This window comes from Orbicella faveolata, unplaced genomic scaffold (genome assembly GCF_042242905.1).
Source record: "Orbicella faveolata isolate gen_17 unplaced genomic scaffold, um_ofav_v1 contig_2, whole genome shotgun sequence".
NCBI lineage: Eukaryota > Metazoa > Cnidaria > Anthozoa > Scleractinia > Merulinidae > Orbicella > Orbicella faveolata.
The window spans coordinates 27,121,414-27,145,487 of record NW_028301547.1 but is presented as its reverse complement, the minus strand read 5'-3'; the positions used below and the strand labels follow the sequence as shown (position 1 = coordinate 27,145,487).

Here is a 24,074-nt window from a genome sequence, read left to right as displayed (position 1 = left end):
TTGGCCACCCTCTTGAGACATGTTCAATCATATTACGTGCTGATGGCTAATACTTAACCAAAACACCAAACATGTCGAAACAGGGTAGACAAACGCACACAACATGTTGGGAGGAGGTAGTAGGGAGAACGATAACTCTTTTTCCCTCCTTCCTCCTCCCCAGAGGAGGTAGTAGGGAGAAAGAGTCATCTTGCTCCCTACTACCTCCTCTGGGGAGGATGAAGGAGGGAAAAAGAGTCATCCTACTCCCTACTACCTCCTCCCAACATGTTGTGTAAGTTTGTCTCCCAGAGGAGACCTCCCTCTAGGTACGTAGTGAGGAGGTAGTAGGGAGCAAGATGACCCTTTTTCCCTCCTTGCTCCTCCCCAGAGGAGGTAGTAGGGAGCAAGATGACCCTTTTTCCCTCCTTGCTCCTCCCCAGAGGAGGTAGTAGGGAGCAAGATGACCCTTTTTCCCTCCTTGCTCCTCCCCAGAGGAGGTAGTAGGGAGCAAGATGACCCTTTTTCCCTCCTTGCTCCTCCCCAGAGGAGGTAGTAGGGAGCAAGATGACCCTTTTTCCCTCCTTGCTCCTCCCCAGAGGAGGTAGTAGGGAGCAAGATGACCCTTTTTCCCTCCTTGCTCCTCCCCAGAGGAGGTAGTAGGGAGCAAGATGACCCTTTTTCCCTCCTTGCTCCTCCCCAGAGGAGGTAGTAGGGAGCAAGATGACCCTTTTTCCCTCCTTGCTCCTCCCCAGAGGAGGTAGTAGGGAGCAAGATGACCCTTTTTCCCTCCTTGCTCCTCCCCAGAGGAGGTAGTAGGGAGCAAGATGACCCTTTTTCCCTCCTTGCTCCTCCCCAGAGGAGGTAGTAGGGAGCAAGATGACCCTTTTTCCCTCCTTGCTCCTCCCCAGAGGAGGTAGTAGGGAGCAAGATGACCCTTTTTCCCTCCTTGCTCCTCCCCAGAGGAGGTAGTAGGGAGCAAGATGACCCTTTTTCCCTCCTTGCTCCTCCCCAGAGGAGGTAGTAGGGAGCAAGATGACCCTTTTTCCCTCCTTGCTCCTCCCCAGAGGAGGTAGTAGGGAGCAAGATGACCCTTTTTCCCTCCTTGCTCCTCCCCAGAGGAGGTAGTAGGGAGCAAGATGACCCTTTTTCCCTCCTTGCTCCTCCCCAGAGGAGGTAGTAGGGAGCAAGATGACCCTTTTTCCCTCCTTGCTCCTCCCCAGAGGAGGTAGTAGGGAGCAAGATGACCCTTTTTCCCTCCTTGCTCCTCCCCAGAGGAGGTAGTAGGGAGCAAGATGACCCTTTTTCCCTCCTTGCTCCTCCCCAGAGGAGGTAGTAGGGAGCAAGATGACCCTTTTTCCCTCCTTGCTCCTCCCCAGAGGAGGTAGTAGGGAGCAAGATGACCCTTTTTCCCTCCTTGCTCCTCCCCAGAGGAGGTAGTAGGGAGCAAGATGACCCTTTTTCCCTCCTTGCTCCTCCCCAGAGGAGGTAGTAGGGAGCAAGATGACCCTTTTTCCCTCCTTGCTCCTCCCCAGAGGAGGTAGTAGGGAGCAAGATGACCCTTTTTCCCTCCTTGCTCCTCCCCAGAGGAGGTAGTAGGGAGCAAGATGACCCTTTTTCCCTCCTTGCTCCTCCCCAGAGGAGGTAGTAGGGAGCAAGATGACCCTTTTTCCCTCCTTGCTCCTCCCCAGAGGAGGTAGTAGGGAGCAAGATGACCCTTTTCATGGTTAATTTATTCATATATTCAATTTAAGTAATGACTCCAGAAATCGTAATAAACAAGGTAGAAATGCTTTTATTATTTTCCTTTAGTTTGCTCGGAAGGAGAATTACTGTGCATTTAAATTTAGTTGAATCCAAGATACAGTTTTTATTCCTTAAGCGGAGCGCATTGCCTCAAGAAAATCGTCAGTGAGAGATACCCCTACACGATATTTCGGGCACAGTGGTTCATCTTTTGTCCAAAATTCCCCACTATCTTACAGGGGAATATTGTTAGAAGAGCATTAATTTCTGTTCCTCAAACCTCCACTCCACTGAATGAAACAATCACGCGTGAGGAATAAATTTCTTTTATAATCCTTTACTTTTTTAGGAAGGAGATTTGGAGGGAAGTATATGTCTTAACCATAATCTCTTAATCTTTCCTTTTAAAGTCAAAAGTGGTTACATTTTCAGTAAAACTTCCTCCCAAAGTAATTTTCTTTAAGATGGTCAAGGTTTAGGAAACGGCTGAAAGACTAGACTGCTTATTTATGCCCATAGTGTCGACACAGTGTAGTTTAGTCTTACCGCTACTTCTTAACCTTTAACCCTCTCAGAGAAAAGTACTTTGGGAGGAAGTCTACCTCATATTACAACCCCTTTTTGAACTTTAAAGGGCGAGTGGAGGATTATGGATGAGAGTTAAACTTCCTCTCCAAATATTCTCTCCAGGAAAGTAAAGGATTATGGACGAGATTTAGTCCTCCTTCGCGATTGTTTCATTCAGGGGAGTGGGGGTTTTGGGGGGACAGGAATTAAGACTCTTCGAACAATCTTCCCCTGTAAGATGGTGGGGGATTTTTGGCCGAAGATAAACTACTGTGCACAATGGCTCGTGTAGGGGTATCTCCCGATTTTTTTATTATCTGACGATTTTTTTCTGGCATTGCCCTCTTCTTTGGGAATGAGCAATGTTCATTGGATTAAACTGAATTTAAATGCAAAGTAAAGGACAACGACACAGGTTTAACCGCACTCACCTTTCTGGTTCTGCGGCATATTTTTTTCTACAGCTATTTTCTAAATAATATTTTATCACAGGAAGGTGTAAGAGCTTATTGGATTCTAGTCTTTAATTTGCTCTTTGCACCTTCCTTACATCAGCTAAGTTTACTTTCGTTATTTGCGAAAATCTCTATCTTTTTATTCTTCCCTCATACAGACTTGATATTATATATATTCACGTCCGCTTCATTTGTTAATCAACTATTCCATCGTAACTTACTATGAGGATCGACAGATTTACGATAAACGGAGTACAGGTGCTTTTCTTAAAGTTTATTTCCAAGTTCAAAGAGAATTTATTTGAAAGTGTTTCTGCATTTGTCTTTTAACCAGTTGTTCGCTGTGGTGTATCATTGTTCACTTTCTTTACTATTCCTCAGGCTACCTGTTGATCGAATCAAATATTAACAGTTCATCAGAATGTGTCACGCAGAATCAACATGTATTATTATGCGCTGAACTGTCGGAGTGAGGGTGCTGCTGCGATACCCTCCTACTCGTTCTATATTTTCTTTCCAAATAAAGCTTACTGTGCTTACATACATAATGAAATGTTCACAAGGTAACGTTAGCTTTTGGCTTCAGAAAAAAATAAACAAATACTAAGCAAAATAAACTAGTCGTTTAAATATAGAACTCTTATTAAATGATTGCCAATTAAATCTCTACACTTTAAAACGTCACCATAGTGTTATCGAGCGCAGAATGAACTGTCTTTTGAGTCCATCTTTCAGCTTTGTCCGAGCGATTATCAGTTTTTTTTCTAAAATTTCGAGTGCTGTGACAGCAAATGGCCTTGTTTCACTGAGCCTTCTGGAGAATTTGATTATCCATTCAATATTTCTAAATCCTCTTCCGAAACTTCGGCGAGACGAGAAAAAATGTCCCTATTTTGCAGACTATCTTCAACCACTGAATAGTAATGGATGATCGTACAAGGTATACCTTAGCCAATCAAAATGCAGTATTGCATTAGTATAATCCGGTAGATTTGTACTAATGATAAACAGATTACTGTACCGTTGTCAAGCACAGTAACTGTTGGTTATTAATTCTTACATAATGATCAAGAGTGATCACAATAAAACGTTTTCATGAAATCATTATGAAGACTGATTGACTTTGTGAATTCTTTTGTTAGAAAACATTTTTGGACCTAGAAATTTTAAAGTTAAAATTGTAAATTTCATTTTCAAAGTTAAAACTTTAACTTTGCAGCAACTATTTACTTCTGCTGGCATGTTGACACGACCTTGTTTCCTTACTTATGATCAACAACACGCTTTGCCTCCATCTGAACCAGTAGGGAAGAAATGACTTGCATTTAATGTCTTTTCTCAGGTTTTCTGAACTGTACTTAACAAATCTTAAGAAAGAAACTGACATATTCATTTCCACTTGTCTTATTCGCATCCTTGGATGGGCCGTGGCTCAATATTTCTCTGCAAACTGAAGTCGAGTGATACAAAACTTAAGCCCTGCTCCGCTGTGTTAATACTTGGTTGGATTATCGCTTACAGAAAACAGCACCTCTTGTCAAAGATAGTTTTTTATGTTTTTGGTATCCTTAAAGGGACACAGTCGGCTTTGGGACCGCGCTGACCTGGACACTAGTTTTCTCACTTTGAAAAAGTTCACCTCAACCTGAAATCGAAGATACTCGTCGAGTACATCTAGAAATCCGCTTCAATCTTCGCAGTGTTTTGCTTGATTTTCAATCGTTTACTGAAAAACCTGTTTTTGAGTGGGCTTTTGCTCATCCTATGTTTTGTATCATATTTGGTTAAAAACAGTATGGATCGTGTCTCTGTGATATGCAAATTAACTATGAAATCAGATGGTATCTAATGCGCATGTGCTCCAGCTGACTGTGTCCCTTTAACTTTTAATAGGGTACCACTGATTCATGCTTCAAAAGTATTCATATTATTGATAAAAGAACGTAAAACCGAAAAATCAAAAACAAAGCCTCTCCAGTCTTTTCAAGGTACTGGACGTTTTTTTAAGCTTTTCGAAATATGTGAACTGATTATGTCGTTCTCAAACCTTTTTATCAGCCTAGCGTTTTTGTCAGTAGTCCGACATCACCAAGTCCAATTACATCCTTTACAGGGACAGGATCCGGCACTTCTTTTTTTATTAGGTTACGTCGGTCCTTGCAAATTGACCTTGTGTTTTCACTGCTTACCAAAGCGTGGCTTATTTAACTATCAGAAACCATAGTACACTTGCCTGCCAATGAGTTGAAAAACAAATATTGCTTCGGAAACAACATCAAAACTCGATCTGCTATTACCGACCAGCTAAGAAATAGACTGACAAATGCGGGGTAAAAATACAACCTTTATCAGCAATGATATGAAATGATTTCCTGCTGCAAATTATTAACGACCTGTTAACATGTCCACGACTAAATTTCCTCACGGTTACGTGTTTGATTCTCGGTTCCAGTTTCTTATAGGTCATCGATACAATTTCAAGCATATCCTTAAGACAGTTGCATTTGTTCAAATCATAGTTAACAGAGGGAATGGTTAAGGATCCTAGCAAACATCAAAAAAGCAAACAAACAGACTAAGAGTTATGTTGGAAGGTCTTTGACCCTGTACATCTTTTTGTTTTATGCTCCTAGACTGTGCATGAATTACGTAATCGCAATATTTCTATTGGTTAGCTGTATGAGCACGCATAACAACTTTTTGTATTTTTCCAGATTTTGGGCAGGGTCAACCTCCCTCCCCCGCCCCAAACAGCCAACAAAAACATACAACAAAGAAATTTGCCATGATTCATAATCATTTCCCTCTATTAACCATGTTCAAATGTATCGTGTTTGAGTACTTTCTTATCTCACTTTAATTATTAATTGCCAATGCGTCTCGAAACAGTATTTAGGTCAATGCTCTTTCCAATATCTTGATAAAGTGAAAACATTGGAAACTGACGCAGATCAATATAAATAACTAAACTTGGTAACTCCTTGTTAAAACAATCAGGGAACGTTTTGTTGTGTCAATTAGTTCACTGCTTTTCTTGACGCTCCTGTGGCAAACAAGCACACTCAAAGGTGTTTTATGAATTTTAGTGTACTTTTCTAAGCTCAAGTCCATGTTTTAGACATTTTTATGGTTTTTACAAAGTCTTAATTAAGAAAAAAAAATTGAATCGCCATATTTTTTAGTATTTTCAAACTTTTTGACATATTTGCAAATTTTGAAATCCAAGATGGAGGTCCTTTTTAAAAGCACGATATCAGTTTTACCTGACAAGTTATTGCACGAAACTTAACATTTCTAGATGATTTATCACCACATACTGCATATATGTTTTATTACTATACCGCATTTATAATTTGATGAACATGGAAAGAGACGCTCTCAGTTAACCTTCACCCTTTGCAGGTTCTAAAATTTGTTTCATTTTTAAGAACTCCATATAAGAGATAAAAAGGACGAATATAATTAAAATTCAAAAGGTTTGTTCAAAAGTTCCAAAGCAAAAATTAAACCTTAATGATAATTATGTCTTGAAACCTTTCCTCAGGAATACTGCTTGTAAATACTTCTTGTAAAATCACGGTTCCTGCACTAAGTGAGACTAGTTTCTAACTTCTGATAATAACGTTTTCCAATGCAATAACTTTGTACTAATCTTCCTTATGTCGAATCGATGTAAAACTTTTACACTGAGTTGCTAAAATGAGCTTAGATCAGGAGCCATAATCGGGGACGGAGGCCGTAAGCACGCGCCATTTCTAGTATTGGGGCTGTCCCTATGATATGGGACAATTTTTCTATTTTTAGAACAAATTACGCCATCGTGTGCGGAAAGCGCGCGTACACGCTGCGAGGATTTTTGCGGTTGTAGCGCGGGGACAATGGCATCCGAAATTCCAGACATGTTTTATGCTTTTGGCCCACAACTCAATACGTTTATGTCTGTTGGAATTTTGCTCAAATATTTTCGTCGTAAGCTGCTCCAATTCGACTGAAGTAAGGCAGTGTCGAATTTAGGTATGTCCCGTTTTATATCACTCAGACCAAGTTGTGTTCCGCTGCTTCTTTTACAAGAGTTCCACATTACTCCACTATAAATTTCACATATGCTGAAGATTAACAGCTTTTCCGTAACACAGCAAAAAAACTGGTTGGAAACATTTGGATATTGCAGCGTTTTAGGACTTCAAGGTTTCCCTCCTCTTGCCACACGCTTGGGGGATTTCGCCAGAGTCTATCGCCACCGAAAAGTAGTAAGCAATTGCAAGTTTGCATTTCGCCTGAATTGTAAGTAACACTTGATATTTCATCAAGGCCCAATAAGTTTACGTCTGTAGACACGGCTAGGCTTTGTTTGTGTAAACATTCAATAAATTGCCTGTTGTCGATGAAGAGAGCGCCCGCCGATCCGTGTTTTTTGCAGTCAGTAAACATGACAAATTGGACTTCCGCAATAATATCTCTAGTTTTTAAATATGTTCAAGGTTGATAAATGTTTGAGAACATATTAAACTGCTTAGCTGGAAATATGTGAATACGGCAGGAATAATCACCAAAGTTACGATGACGTTTTCTTTAATCAACTCGAATAACGATTTCGATTTTGTTGGCTGAGTTATCAAAACTCCTTGTCTATTTTATTTTCGCAGCTCACGTAGGGGCCAAACCACCCCCCTAATGTTTCATGAAGGCTATATTTGCTTGGTTCAGAAAGATTATATCATTGGAAAGGCCTTGCCTTGAGGAGTAAAATGCCGGAAACCGTTTTTTGCTATGATGATTATTTTTTGAGATATGGTAAATTAAATTTTTTTTGCTTTCCCCCCCGGAATTTGCTTAACCATACTGTCCTTCTTAAGTCAGTCTCTCTGGTTTATTTTTTTCAGCCTTTTTCTAGGAAGGCTAATAATCTAGAAAAATAGAAAGCTTGATGTTGTCAAAAATCGTATGGTTTTAGAAATTTGATTTTCGGCTTTGTTAGGATAGTATTAACAGTAAAAAAAACGGGTGACGTCACAGGTTATGACGTAACAAAACGTATTTTAACGCAATAACACTAGAGGGATAATTTTTTATTCCGATTTTCTTCTTTATTTTTGCTTTAGTCATCTGGCACATCACATGTGCAACATAGCTGCATTTGCTGGAACAAAATTACGGCTCCAATTTGGTGATTTTTCTCAAGGGGAGGACTCCATATTTTGCAGAGTTATTTTTCATATTTAAAAATGCCATATTTCATGTAATTTTTGTGATATGGACAAATTTTTTTCAGGTTTCAACTCCCCTTGATGTCCTCTTTCCAACACATTGTACAAAATATGCATATTAAAAACTTCAAAAGTGGCAAGAAACATGACGTCATCACTGTGACGTCACAACTTTGACATTTACTGACATTTTTCACATAAATATAATTGGCAATAGGTCTCCTGCTCTTCTGCCAAGTTTGGTGTAGAAAGAGTTTATATTTTTTAAGTAATGCGAAATAATGTGAAATATCCAAGAACTGATGAAACATTTGGGGGGTGGTTTGGCCCCTAGCTGTGTAAAATTTCACTACGTTGAAGAAACACACATGATAGTAGCCTTTTGGCGTTAGTGAAAATTGTTGCAGAATCTCAGCACAAAAGATAACGAAAGAAATCTTTGTCAAGATTTGTTGCCAATTAGCTACAATTGAAAACACAGACTCGGACTTTAAAGTGCACGCCCTGGAGCTACTTGTACGCGTCAGACGTTCCTTCCAAAACTTGCCAAACGAGCAGAAATAATAAGAAACTATCAAAAACAGGTTTTGGTTATGATTAAGCACTGTTTGAGAAATTCACAAATTACCTCGATACCAGAGTAGAGAGATTTCTTACATAAACTTTATTCTTTAGACAACATCCACGCGAGAACCCATGACATGTGCGTGGATCCGCTCGGATGTATGTCCGAGTCAGGGTGGCGCAATTTGTTCTAAAAATAGCAAGAGTGCCCCATATCATTAGGTGCGCGCAGATCCCGAGACTTACGGTCTCCGTCCCCGGTTATGGCTCTTGCTTAGATTGAAGATTGTTTATTTTTTACGGAAAACGACATTCCAAGGAAGCGGGAGACTGCGCGTGCGGCAATTAACATACTATGTACATTCAAAGCTTTCTAAAGTTTTCGATTCTATTTTATCTATTTTCTATTTCACTATTACATTTCATAAGTGTAAACAGTAGTTTTGATACCTTTTGACCTGTGTACTTGTTTTATTTATCTATTTTTCTCTGGGTCCATTTTTATTTATTTATTTATTTATTTATTTATTTATTTATTTATTTTTATTGATTTTTTTTTTTTTTGCTGTTTGTTTCAAAATGTTTCGACCATTACTTCAGTTTATCATTACAGCTACCCTGAGAGACTAGCGTCACATATTTATTCTAGCTGGAATGTTATTTGTTTGCTGTTTGCTTGAATACTGACACAAAAACTTTATTCACATGCAACAAACTGTTGTTTTCTTGAGAAAAAGAAAATACTCAAACTACACTTTGAAATCTATGTCAGTGAAACATCGCTACATCGAAAACATGACATTTCTCTAAAGGCTTGAGCCCACTTGTGCCCGGACACATGCAAGTACGTATCGAAACCAAACAACGCTCGTAAATATTTTCAGCCACCTGTTCTCTGTTCTAAACGTTAATTTTCCATGTTAAATGGTGTAGCAAGACACTAATTTGCCCTAGGCGATGATATTTTTTCATTCACCTCCATGTTTAACACTGTACTTATATCAGTTACACAGACGAAAAAGTAGTGCATGTTTATATAGATTGGTCAAGCTTCGAACATTGATGACCGAAAAATGATCGTGTTTGGCAAAGCGCAATTAGAATTGTCATGCCGATAAAGTCATGAGCTCTATCAGTCGTTATAAATTAAGTTGCTGTTCGTTCTTGAATGCCTGACAATACTATTTTAAAACACATTTGATTTTGAGTAATTCCTTCTCTAAATGAATCGCCTTTAAAGTTCATTTGCGGCCTCGTATAAGGAAAGCATTGTTCGCACTGCAAATTATCATTGTACTATTAAACTGGAATTGTTCTCGTAAATTGTCGTACATGCTTCTCTGTCTGCAGCGTAAATGGATCACTTCCTTAAATCTTCGTTCGCAAAGCCAAGCCGAGAGTAAGCTGAAATGCTACGTTAGAATCTTTGTTTTTCACAATGTTTATATCAAAATAAATTTGTAACAATTTCTATTACCACCACCACGTTTTTATTCTGTTAAATTTGAATTCAAAATGTTAGGAAAAAGCACTTCAATTTTGCATTGCGGAGAATATTCGGCCGTTTCAAGTTGTCCTTTAAAATAATAAATTGCGATGTTCAACCTTCCACTTCAGTCTCGTACTCAAAATATTAATTTTCCCAATTGATTGTCATACATTTCTTTTGTTGTTAGTTTATGAATTTGGTAACATTGCCTTTGTAACATACTTGACAACGCAACGAGGTACGATGTTATATTTTGATCACTCTTGGACTGAATCCGTTAATGGTAAACGACTAGAGAAACAAGAAAACGACTTATCTGAAGTAAGATATTTCCAGGCCAGGGTCCAAGAGCCAGTACACTGCTATCCAAAATGACTACACATTTCTTTGAAAGGGCATTAAACCTAGAAAGAAAGGAAACATCAACAAAATAGCTGGTTAATATTGACTGTATCACTTAACACTTACTGTTTTCACAATGTTCTTACGAAGGTTATAATAATTAACACCAGCATGTTTTATTCTGTAACTTTGATTCCATTATGTTACTGGACAAGTCTCCAATCTTCAAGTAAAATTCTTCTTACCAGTTACAATATATCCTGATTCCAATATTTTCTCTCCAACTGAAATGCTTATAACAAGGGTCAGGAAGGCATTTATATGGTCAGACTCTGATCACTCTTTGGACTGAAACCGTTCAATGGTAAACAGAGAAGAAAACGACTTACCTGAAAAAAGGTGTTTTTCTGGCTGTCAACTTGAACCAGGCTTCGAGAGCTTACACACTTTGATCCAGCATGGCTACACTTTCGATTGAAACGATGTTTGCATTCAACCTGGTGATAAAAAGAGCAGAAAACAACAAATTAAATTACTTTTCAACGATTATCGGATCTCCAGTTGTGTTAATTTCGAATATTTGCCCCTAAATACACATTTACAGTGCTTTTCTAAAGCTTTACTTTATTGAAATTGATGAACAAATCTCTCGCAATCGTGTATTTTTAAGAATTCGTTCGGACATCAGAACAATTCCTCGTTGCCCAACCGGTATGTAAGAGTTTATGGGTTCGAATCCCGTCACGGACGGAGATGTTCAATTCTTTGTCCCAAACTCACCACACGATCAAAATTTCATCTTTCACTACTCCCGATTAGATTTCTCTACAGGATACTTGGAATGACACAGTTATTAAAGTGGTCGACGACAAATTCAAGTAAAATAAGGAAAGGGTGAACTTATCTGAATTAAGATTTTTCCAATATGTCATATATAGTGCACCAGCGTTCAAGAATTACACACTGCAATCCAAAATGGCCTCACTTTCTCTTCAATATCCGAGTTCACCTGGCAAAAAAGGAGATTAAACATAAAACGAACTATTTTTTTCATCAACAAATTCGAGACGTGTTTATAAATTTAATAACAGGCAATTCTGCAGTGACTTCTTAAAGCAGGTATCAATACTGTACGGTAAAATTATTTAAGAAAACACTAAATTTTTGTTGGCTGGCAAATCTCAAACAAACTTCCTGGTTCCGCCGAGGACATTAAAATAGTTAAAGATTTTCTCTGCAAGATACTTTAAAATGTATTGACATGGAAGGAGATTTTATTAACTTTAGACTGAAACCGAAAAAAAAGCAAAATTTGAGGTGCTGGACTTATTGTAGAGAAAAAGCGTTTCCAGCCATTAGCAAGCAGTGAACTACTGATTGAAACCACCGAGTCCAAGAGCTAACGAAGTTGTTTTTCTTGCATTGGCGAATTTTCAGTCCTTCGTTTCATAAATTTTCCAGAAACCAAGTGAGGCAAGGTGCAAATAAATTTCTAACACCGGCAAAAAATATTTTATGAACGTTACTGCTGAGCTTTGGTGGTACATTTAGACAACATTTCTCAGTTAATGAATAGAAAACTGCGAAGATAATATCTGGTCTATCTGAACCAAGATGTTTGCAATACTTACATTGTACCAAAGAACATTAGAGCCACGCACTGTCGTACAAAATGGACTTGTTTTCTCTCAGCATATCTTTTTTAAAACCTGCATGAAAAAGAAAAGAGGAAGCTTTGATACACTGACTTTTAAAAACTGCGTTAGGCTTAGGAATTTGGTCAAAAAAATGCAGAGCTAACGGTTCACAGAGACATTTAAAGCATAAATACTATTCAGACAGCGTTTAAACGCACAAAGCAGTATAAACTTATTATTTTTTTGCTACATGAAGACAGTTTATTTGGTTATTTCCCTCGGGATGTACTCTACATAATAAAAGAAAATCAATTATTTTCTTCCTTGGACTGATACTGTAAATGGTATAAGACAGAAGAGTTAAGAAAATGAGAACGAACTTATCTGACTATAAAATCTTTCAGATGTCGTCTACTTGCATCGAAGCGAAGGGTAAAACACTACAATCCAAAATGGCTGCATTTTCTTTCAATGCACGTGCACTCTGTGTTCAACCTTGGAAAAAAGAGAGCACATGTCAATAAATGAAGTAAATCTCCTTTATTCAATAGAACAGTCTTGTAGTTGTACGATGTTGCTATTTTCAGGCATATTACATTGTATTCGCTAGCCTGAAATCAAGAGACTAGAGAAATGCATTTTATAGTGGTGACTGGCTTTCTTTTCGCTCAGAAAATTTACTGAGTACAAACGCGTTAGGTCTGGGATTCTGGTGGTATATTGTATTTCGATCAATCTTGCTCTGAATTAAATCGTTTACCAGGAAAACGACGAACAAATGACAAAACTACGATGTACTTATCTGGAATCAGTCATTTCCTGTAGTCAACTACCAGGTTGCGCTAGAACCCAAGAACTACAACCTGCAATCCAAAATGGTTTCTGGTGCATTTTAATTTAAATTACAATACACTAGAACAAAAAAATCATAAAATTGCAGCAAGGGTCAAACTGAACCATAGCAATCAATTTATCGTGATAGCTATCTTAGTCAGAATTTTTAAATCAGACTTTGCAACAAGGTCAGATCATACTTGTAAAATAAAGATAAAGTAAAACCTAGAATTTACCTGAAATTGGAGTTGATCGCAAAATGAAGAGGCTGATAAAGAGAGAACGTAGCTTCAAAGCTGAACACGGCTGCTCATGATAGACTACGAGTAGTCCCTCTTTCACTTAGTCCGTCGTGCGTGACGCGAAAGAAATTCGCGAGAGAAAAATGGCCGCACGATATCCTAGGGGCTAGGAGCGCGCGAAAGGAGGGACTACCGCCTAAGCCCAAGGGTTTGCCCTTTCACGGCCGAGTGATTTTTCGGTGTAGGATTTCTCATCTTGACGTCCTCTTATTATCGCCTGTTATCAATAGCCCAGGGAGATCTGAATAAAATTGCTCTACTCTACTCTTCAAGTAGCCAGGCAAAAACATATGCCGTGAGAAGTATATCTTCGTTCAGTGTTCGTTCAGCGAAACTGCCAAAGAAGTTTTAAACAGAAGACGGCGAATGAGGCCTCTTGTAAGGATTTTCGCTGCGTCTAAAAGTTATTGCGAAAATTTCAACAGAGTTTCAACCGAGAATTTACATTATACATTATACATTATACATTATACATTATACATAGGAGATCATCCAACTGCGGTGAAATGTTTGCCGATAGCAGCGGAAAATTTCAGGTGAATGTCCGGTTTCAAGTGAGAGTCCGGATCAATCTTTCAAATGGGCGGCAGAAAGGCCAAGTTCAGTGAATTGATATTCGCTGACTTAGACGATGCTGTTGAGCGGCGAAATCACTAACACGCTCGCAGTCGGGTTGGAGGCAGAAAGCTTTGCCAAACAAAACACTGGATGAATTTAAATCTTTCCAAAGCCTGTTGGCAGATTCGCAAGAACATCACGGCTTGCGAAGCGCGATTCCAACGCTTCGATTTGCTCTGGTACCGCTTCGATTTGCTCCGGTTCCAAAACATTCCTGCAAGACGTCACAGGTATCTCGAATGTTGAGAACACGTTGTCAACGCGCCTAACATAAGCCAATCATATTTTTGCGTTGTGAGAGCAACGCATATAATTCAAACCCTTGGGCTTAGGCGGTAGTCCCTCCTTTCGCGCTCTCCTCGCCTCCAGGATTTCGCGCGGCCATTTTTTTCTCGCGGTTTTCTTTCGCGTCCCGCACGACGGACTAAGCGAAAGAGGGACTATTCGTAGTCTAGCTCATAATGGTTACATTTCCTTTGGGTTCCCCTCTGTTCGTCTAATGCCAGAAGGAGAGAGGAAACTGTCAAAAATATATCACCTTTGAGTTTGAGGTCTTATCAGTCGGTCAATCAGTTTAGTAGTTAGAAACCGGCCATATAACATCGGACAATATCGCCTGCATTAACAAATTTCTTAATGTTCTCTTAGGATTATTTTCTCGCCAGAATTCAACGCAAGTTTGCTCAAAATTGGTTCCATTCGTCAAGTAATTTCTGATTTCACGAAAATGTAAACAATTATGAAAACACGAGGATGAATGAAGAAAAGCCACAATACAATTATAACTCAAATCTGCCTTTATTTCTAAAATTCTAACTAAATATTTTGATATTACTTACCCGAAAATGTATCAGAAATCAATCGTGTGGCAAAGGACAAGGATGGCTGTATAACATCTCAACAAAGTCGCTCTCAAAGTAAAACCGACTAAATTAAACTCCAATTAAAACATTCACGAGCAGTAAGTTCAGCGGTTGTATGGAAACAAATTGTTCCTGCATGAGAAGAGAATTTAAATTCTCAGGGAATATTATTGACGTAACTTTAAAACTGTTCAGTCAGATCTTCATACCCTTAGCAACTCAGAGCATCGGAACAATGGACAACAAGCCGGGTCTAAACCACAGGTCACATTCCACAGGTCAAGAGTAGAAATCCTTACGCTACTGATGAATAACTATGCCAAAAGTTTCCCCTCGATCTAAAACAACATTTACGCAGAGTGCTAGGGTTAATTAGGGCTAGGAGACTGAATCTTGGTGCTGTTTATTTATCTGCAGCACAGTGACTCTGTACTCTGACTTGTGGAATGTGACCTGCAGTTCAGACCCATCGTGGACAACATTAAACAGTTACAAATACAACGAACAAGAGAGCTAGTACTTCTGAAATGTGGTATTCAGTAAGAAACTTTCAAACCTGCTATTCCGATGTGCTTGTCTAAACGAACTTGGTAATTCTTTATTCCGAAAGTTTCACACCCTCCCAGTATTCAACAATTTCTTCACTGTGTGGAGGTAAAAAATTGCTCAACGAACTGGTTATACTAAACCACTAAACTGCGGAAAAGGGCAAGCGTAGCGAAACGAGGCGAAAAGCGAACAAGGTCAAGAAATGCAAAAACGAAAGCGTATACTTATCTGCGAAGGGGAGCACATCGACGAAGATACTGGTCCACCTTCACAACACACGACGCTCTCTGACACTAAAATGAACGGGATGTCCTTTGAGACTTCCTTACATACTTGATTAAAATTCATTCCACCCACTAGAAAAGTGTTTGCTGCATCAGAATATTTCATTGAGATTTCTGTGCGTCAAACAATATAGCATACAATGATATCAATAAAAAAATATCGAATAAAGCACGCACTCAGTCGCCAGTTATTTTCTTCTACAAAAGCACAGGTATTTCAAATGAAATTCGTTGAATAGTTTTCAAGAAGTTGACTCTTGAAGTCCTTTGTGATATCACTTAAAACCCCAAGGAAAGACTGAACATGTGTCTTCGGGAGCTTGAAATTCATCGCCGCGTTTTAAATGCACAACGTGTCTTATTCTCAGTTGTGGTGGCATTTTACAGAGCCAAGCCCTGAAAACTAAAGGTGTCAGTGTTTACCATGACAGGCACGGAAGGCAGTGCTCGGACTATTCGGTGACAACACTGGGACTCTAAAATTTTGCGAAAGCAAAAAATATAAACATATCAAAAATAATTCTGATAAATGTATTTAACATCAATTCTGTCTTGAATTCCAAACATGATTTGTTACCCACAATGCAAGGATTTGAGTTAGAGACAAAACTAGAGGTCCAGAACAATGCTTTTCTCTGACTTTCCCTTGATAAAAATAACATTTCTCTAACCAAATAAACAACAGACATAGTAACGGTTTCTAGCCTGCCCTCAGGGGCAGCCCTCCTTTCCGCCCATTCATTATGACTGACAAGTTTTTAACAAATCCTTTTTTATAGGGAAAATGTCTTTTTCCTGACCATTTCCTGACCTTTAGCAGGGTGTCTAAAAAAACTCGATTAGCGAATAGTGCAGTGGTGAACAGTCATGGATAGTGGCGAATAGTCGTCAATAGTCACCGCTTTAGTTCAGCACTGATCTGGGTTCGTTGAAACTGATCATGTGAAAAAAAAAATAAAGTAAAATAAAATAAAATACGAATGTGAGGTAAGTGCTCTGTGATTAGTTTATCAACTGAAAAGACACAAACGAGCTGCTCTGATAACCGGTGATAAAAACAACAACATCTAAGCTACATCTTGCGTTAATTGATTATCCAAACCGGTGGCGAAAGTATATGATTGTAAGCAACTATGTCAGCATACATAGTTTAGGTCAGCGGTTTATTATCAAAAGGCTCGGAGCCATTCCTGTAATTAACGTCATGTTGCAGGCAGGAGTAGGCAAAATTTCCTATTTTCTTGTCAAAAGTTTACACAGTTGTGGAGAATACACATGGCTATACTGCATATGACCTGAATGGAGGGTAAAAGTGTTTCTTCAAGGCTGTCTACGAAAGACGAATGGACATCTCAGGTAGGCTGCCAGGAAGATACATTTTCAGTTATAAGCAGCTTTTTTTAAAAAAAAAAATAAACTACTTAGTAGCTGAAGCTTATATATGGTATGTATTTTCCTAATATGAGTGTTTTGAATTATATGCAGATTGCAGTGCAGCCGTTGGATGATATTAAGTTAAAGGGCTCGCTACGCGCATTGAAGGATTTAGTTCAGACAGCGCTTGGACCAAATGGAAGGTAATTTTAAGTTCTTACATATAAAATCCCTAACTATATCAATGTAAGCGTAAATTTATTGTAATAAAATAAAACACTCAATTCTGATTGGTCCTCCCCACGTTTTAGTGGTCATTGTATTTAATTTGTTACTTGCATTGTAGCTTAGCCAATAACATGCTGTCAATCATGTTTACTGTAGTGTCGGCTGACACTATAGACCGATATATTGACTGATATATTGACCGACACTCAGCCAATACAAGGCTGATACAAGGCCGATACCTGGCTGATGTATCGACCGAGTATCAGTCAATACATTGGTCAACAGTATCAACCTGCACCACCTAATGTAACATGATCCCATTTTGTTAATATCCCAGGTAATGAAGGGTTTAGTCTGCTAGATACCCTGGTCCCTGGGGTTTTCTTTCTTCTTCTTCTATCACAAAAAGCCACCTTTGTGGTGGTCAAAAAGAGTGTAAAAATACATGTACTTCAGGGCACAAATTCGACCATTAGGATATGAAGAGAGCAAGAAAACCTCTGGAATCAGGGTATCTTCTCCAAAGACCTAGCACTAAATAAAGTTTGCTGATTCATGACCTGTATTTAACTGATTTGATAATGTACATTGATGTCAAACCCAGGAGAGGGGACCCTGGCCATATGTGAGAATTTGACATCTACTACACATCATCCCACCCCTTCAATTATTTTAAATACATGACATTTGTACATGTGGGGTCCGGGCGTGAGGGTCGGGATGCTTGACTTTGTGAGAGGAGTGCTGAGCTTGAAGCCTAACCATATGTAATTGTTGGATCATCTTGGGAATAAAACCCATGACAACTGTTGGAAGGGAAGGGTTTGTTTTCTGTTATGCCTCAGTTAATTTATAACTGAAGGTAGATAAATATCCATTCTGCCAGCTAGGTGGCAATGGAATCTAGTGTCACACTGTGCAAAGTAATAGCTGTACAGATACAACAATAATTTCATTCAATACTTTTCACTACAATACATTTGTCTTTATTTTGAAAGCATGTGAAGTTTCCCATCTTTATACTCGTCTGATACTCAGGTTGAAGTTCCTCCAGTCATCCTCTGGTGGTCATGTGACTGTAACATCAACATCAGGCAAGATTCTTCACAGCTTGTCTGGCTTGTCACACCCCATACCAAGGTTGATACTATCTGCTGTGAAGGGCCATCTTGAAGGCTACAGTGATGGTGGTTTGAGAACAGCACTTCTCTTACTAAGGTGCCTATTAACCTACATGTAATTGCATTTCATCTATCAACACATACAACACATTGCATCCATCCATGAAGCGTAACAAATTAAGCACACAGTTTTACTTTTCAAACGTTTCAACAACACGCACCATGACTGGTACAAAGGAATTTTAAAAGAAAGATTTGTCGCGTAAGATTTTAAATTTAAATTTATCGATGACATAATTTTTTATAATATCAATTATTAAATTCTTGAATTTATGAATTTACTTCCATTTTCAACAATGTAATATTGTTATATTTTTTATTGTAAAAAAATCATTTTAATTTTATGTACTTACATTTTAGCTAGGTTGTATTTTCTTTGTTTACTTGTTTATCAATTAATTTATATTTATGTTACTTACTTTAAGAGTGGGCTTCCTGCGAGGTAGGTTTATGGCTAAGCGCAGTTGGTACTATAAATATAGAATTGTCTTTAACCTACATTGAAAGTTTTGTCTGTTATGTAACACATGCAAAAATGTTAAATTATATTTCTCTTTCAAAGATGAAACTAGTAAGATGAAAGCCCCATATTTGGTACAGAACATGTAAAAAAAATGTACTGTAGTTGGAATGATTGCCACAACAACTTGCTCACACCTTGGGTTTAACACCTTAAAAAAAGGTGGAAAGAAACGCTTTGAAAGTAGAGAGTTGTATGAGACCTCATATAATCTTGCAATAATTATAGTCAGGGACCAAATCTTCTAGTTTATCTTTTTTTGTAGAATACTGTTACTGGTAATTGTAGAGGTGTGCATAGATTTATTGATCCTTATTGTTTCTCTGTTATAGTCTGATACAGTCATCCCTTGATCTGCCTGTCCCAAGAGCCCTCATCACTCAGATCAGTCAACATTCACTGTAAGTCATTACCAGTCACCTACAGTCATGTCGATGGAAAATGAACATTGATATTGGTAACATGAAGACCATGCTGTCCATTGTAAACAGCATAATTGGAACAAAGCCTGTTTGTCGTCTTAGTGAATCTGACAAACAGTATTTAAGTGTGCTCGTCATCAAGGTACAGGATTTAATATTTTTTGTGTGTTTATCTGGCGGTGGATACATGTTCAAGGTGCCAATCCACTCACTTAACAGCAGCTTCGCCTAAATATCAACTAGACTTGGAAATAGCGAAAAAATCGAATTTCTTCAAACTCGCCCAGAATGAAGCCCTACGGGCACTAGTTACAAAAATATCGTTTTAAGTTCGATAAATCAAAAATTATTTTTTTCCGCAATTTTTTCGTTTCGATGCCCCAAATCGGCCAAAATCCATCGAAAATGAGCGGCATATTCAGAGGCTCGTAAACTCAAAAGCAAAAATCTTCATTACAAACTGATTGCACGTCGTATTTGTACTTCCTTTCTTGTCTATTTAGAGCTAAATAGATCGTGATTTGATTAGAACTTAAATATTTGACGAATTTTTTAAGTTAACGACCCAAGACAGCTTTACAAGAGGTCTACATTTAGCCTATTTTCAAATGCTAAAAAGGCGTTCTGGTACACGGCTTTTCCCGAAATGACTAGTTTGGTCTGAAAGAGCATTGTTTCTTCTTCAAATTACTGAAATAAAATTTTTGGGTAAATAAAATCGTGAGCGCTGAGATAGCGAACCAAATGCAGCACTTCGTCCTGAAAACGTGACCTTTGACCCAAGCGTAACGAAACCAGTTACTGCAAGAAAACCCGAAAGAAAAGCAAACGTTCCGTTATTTTGAAACAATTTCTAGTGATATCTCTCCGAAACCATGATTGCAAGAAACTATTTCCAGATATGAAATCTTGCAGGGTCAAAGACGGAGCTAAAGGGCGCATTTTGACACAATAACTTTGTTTGCCGAGAATTGAATTGTAGTCAATTCCAGTGAAATTTGCAAACTTGACGTATGTTAGCCGATACTTACCTGAATATTTATATTAATAGAAGAGTCGTCTTCTTGGATTAACCTTCAAAAGAGGCTGGACCCAGATTTGGAAACCTCTAAAAGAAGAAATGTTTAATATTCCGTGACCTACCCGATGCTATAGATTCCATGCACATGCCAACCGCATGTTTGTCGTAAAACCAACTGAACTCCACTGACAGTTTCCATGGGCAACCCCAAAATAAACAATCCCCAAAAATGTAAAGTGAAATTGGCTGTCTTCATGAACAGTTAGAAGCTAGAGTCAAGTTCCATTACCTTTTAAAAAAGCTTGATTCTACTTTGTTCACTCAGTCGTTACTGTCACGTTCGAATACTGCGTAGTATCGGTCACGCCAAAACACTGCAGACCGTGCAGACTGAGTAAGTTTCCCATACAAAGTCTTGTACGCGTTTGTCTATTGAATCAAAAGTCAAATACTGCGCTTGTGCAGCCTGTGGATAAATGACAAACTTTCAGATATATTTAACACTATTTTGTAACTAGACCCAAAAGAAGGAGTCACAATGAAAAGCCCAAACAAGTGTCTGCAGTCTGCACGATCTCCACTGTTTTGGCGTGACCGATTCGCGGCTTTCGAACGTGAGAGTAGTGAACAAAGTCGACGCAAACAAATAAAATCAAGCACTTTTTAAAGGCATTAGAACTTGACTCTAGCTTCTAACTGTTCATGAAGACAGCCAATTTCACTTTACATTTTTGGGGATTGTTTATTTTTGGGGTTGCCCATGGAAACTGTCAGTGGAGTTCAGTTGGTTTTACGACAAACATGCGGTTGGCATGTGCATGGAATCTATAGCATCGGGTAGGTCACGGAATATTAAACATTTCTTCTTTTAGAGGTTTCCAAATCTGGGTCCAGCCTCTTTTGAAGGTTAATCCAAGAAGACGACTCTTCTATTAATATAAATATTCAGGTAAGTATCGGCTAACATACGTCAAGTTTGCAAATTTCACTGGAATTGACTGCAATTCAATTCTCGGCAAACAAAGTTATTGTGTCAAAATGCGCCCTTTAGCTCCGTCTTTGACCCTGCAAGATTTCATATCTGGAAATAGTTTCTTGCAATCATGGTTTCGGAGAGATATCACTAGAAATTGTTTCAAAATAACGGAACGTTTGCTTTTCTTTCGGGTTTTCTTGCAGTAACTGGTTTCGTTACGCTTGGGTCAAAGGTCACGTTTTCAGGACGAAGTGCTGCATTTGGTTCGCTATCTCAGCGCTCACGATTTTATTTACCCAAAAATTTTATTTCAGTAATTTGAAGAAGAAACAATGCTCTTTCAGACCAAACTAGTCATTTCGGGAAAAGCCGTGTACCAGAACGCCTTTTTAGCATTTGAAAATAGGCTAAATGTAGACCTCTTGTAAAGCTGTCTTGGGTCGTTAACTTAAAAAATTCGTCAAATATTTAAGTTCTAATCAAATCACGATCTATTTAGCTCTAAATAGACAAGAAAGGAAGTACAAATACGACGTGCAATCAGTTTGTAATGAAGATTTTTGCTTTTGAGTTTACGAGCCTCTGAATATGCCGCTCATTTTCGATGGATTTTGGCCGATTTGGGGCATCGAAACGAAAAAATTGCGGAAAAAAATAATTTTTGATTTATCGAACTTAAAACGATATTTTTGTAACTAGTGCCCGTAGGGCTTCATTCTGGGCGAGTTTGAAGAAATTCGATTTTTTCGCTATTTCCAAGTCTAGTTGATATTTAGGCGAAACTGCTCTTAAGTTCTAATCAAATCACGATCTATTTAGCTCTAAATAGACAAGAAAGGAAGTACAAATACGACGTGCAATCAGTTTGTAATGAAGATTTTTGCTTTTTAGTTTACGAGCCTCTGAATATGCCGCTCATTTTCGATGGATTTTGGCCGATTTGGGGCATCGAAACGAAAAAATTGCGGAAAAAAATAATTTTTGATTTATCGAACTTAAAACGATATTTTTGTAACTAGTGCCCGTAGGGCTTCATTCTGGGCGAGTTTGAAGAAATTCGATTTTTTCGCTATTTCCAAGTCTAGTTGATATTTAGGCGAAGCTTCTCTTAATTATCTTTATTTGCGGATTCTGACGTTAGAAAGGCATTGAGCGATAATCCTGTGTGTTCGTTTAATGCTTAATCAGTGAATAGCTCCAACGCGAAACAAGATATACCTAACTGATGACCTAAAATGACCACTTTCCATATTAGAATGGTATGTTTCTTGGAAGCAATGTACAATGGAATGAAATTGACCTTTCCTGATTTTTGCATCTTATAACTTTTTGCTGTGAGGTGTTTCGTTCCCAATTTTTATAGCCGGTTTTTTCATGAACCACCACAAGACAATTTCAATCTTCATAGCAAGTCAATTGCGTGCATTCTATATATTAATTTAGGTTTTCGGCTCACCTATATGCAAAAATTGCAAAAACACATGGCAAATTACAGAGGTGTCAAACTCAACGAGTCGACACGCAGATAACATGCAGACCTATGACCTAAAAAAAATTTGCCATAGCATGATCTAACGGCTCAAATTCACTTAAAATTCCTCCTTGTTACACAACATGAAGTGCCCTTCATGAACACGAGTGAAGCGACAAGAAAGGTCGAGTGACCGAACAGAGAGCGGCAAATGTACAAATGTCACGAACCGTAGAAGTCGTGTAGGCTAGTCAACCCCATTTTACACTGATATGATTATTATGGACGTGCCCCGTTCTACATCGTGCAAGACATAGCAGCACTCAACTAACGTCAAGGAGCTTAAAGCAAAAAATACGCACTCAATGTATAGCATCAACCCCATTTTAAAGAGGGGGTTTGCAAAAGAACATGTGCGTTAAATCAAAATAGCTCCAAATTGCAGATCAACCATCGAGTGCCTAGAAATCTAGAAAAAATGCCGTCAAAGAAACACACAATAACGAGGTCAAGCTTCAAAAAAGTAAGGATCGAAAAGTACATTACGCCATTGGCTAGCTGTCATAGCCAATAGAAACCAGACATGTTCTATCCGTCACAAGGGTACACACCACGAGAAGTTTGTGCCAAGCCGCAGAATGTCTTGCATTCTCACAGAGGTACGAGTTGCGCTAGCAACTTCAGATGTACAGAGTATTTTAGAAATACCGGCAACTGATGAGATCCACATGGAGGATCGAAACCATGGTCTTGCCTGAACTAAGCCGAACAATGGCATATAAAACACGCAAAACAGTCAACAGGACTTGCGCGTAAACAGCTACATTTGAATCATGTGGTGCCAGAACAACCAAAGGAGGAATAAGCCTATACATCGAGCAAGAGAAACATAAGCTTGAGCAGATAGCTGCAAGAAACATAAGAATGTCACTAGACAAACGTATAGCTTTCTCAAAGTAAAGCTACGGCGTCTCCGAAGGAAATCGTACGAGAACAAATATGATATCCGTGATAAGGATCTACCTACTGTGCTTGCAAACAGTTCTAATCACAGCCGGGCCCGGCGTCACAATATAGAATGCAAGTAAGCAACATGTCACGGTAAATTTCATATTTCGTCCCTCAAAAGCAAACTCATGGAGACTCATAAAAGCATAACTTGCAATAGAAATGAGCCTAAAAATTGCAAAAACACATGGCAAATTACAGAGGTGTCAAACTCAACGAGTCGACACGCAGATAACATGCAGACCTATGACCTAAAAAAAATTTGCCATAGCATGATCTAACGGCTCAAATTCACTTAAAATTCCTCCTTGTTACACAACATGAAGTGCCCTTCATGAACACGAGTGAAGCGACAAGAAAGGTCGAGTGACCGAACAGAGAGCGGCAAATGTACAAATGTCACGAACCGTAGAAGTCGTGTAGGCTAGTCAACCCCA

At 38.6% G+C, this 24,074-nt stretch overlaps 4 long non-coding RNA genes across 4 annotated transcripts; 2 read left to right on the top strand and 2 right to left on the bottom strand.

Annotated features, from left to right (window-relative positions):
* Positions 1-2,798: 2,798 nt before the first annotated feature.
* LOC149112638 (uncharacterized) lies at positions 2,799-4,871 on the bottom strand. Its single transcript, XR_016207537.1, has 2 exons — positions 4,795-4,871; positions 2,799-3,133 (listed from the first exon to the last, which is right to left on the bottom strand). It is a non-coding gene; the product is annotated as an uncharacterized LOC149112638 (long non-coding RNA).
* Positions 4,872-15,931: 11,060 nt separating this feature from the next.
* LOC149112637 (uncharacterized) lies at positions 15,932-17,097 on the top strand. The gene is made up of 2 exons (XR_016207535.1): positions 15,932-16,792; positions 16,922-17,097. It is a non-coding gene; the product is annotated as an uncharacterized LOC149112637 (long non-coding RNA).
* Positions 17,098-18,001: 904 nt separating this feature from the next.
* Positions 18,002-20,242, bottom strand: LOC149112636 (uncharacterized). The gene is made up of 2 exons (XR_016207534.1): positions 20,193-20,242; positions 18,002-18,689 (listed from the first exon to the last, which is right to left on the bottom strand). It is a non-coding gene; the product is annotated as an uncharacterized LOC149112636 (long non-coding RNA).
* LOC149112635 (uncharacterized) lies at positions 18,152-20,402 on the top strand. Its single transcript, XR_016207536.1, has 2 exons — positions 18,152-18,256; positions 19,072-20,402. It is a non-coding gene; the product is annotated as an uncharacterized LOC149112635 (long non-coding RNA).
* Positions 20,403-24,074: the final 3,672 nt, after the last annotated feature.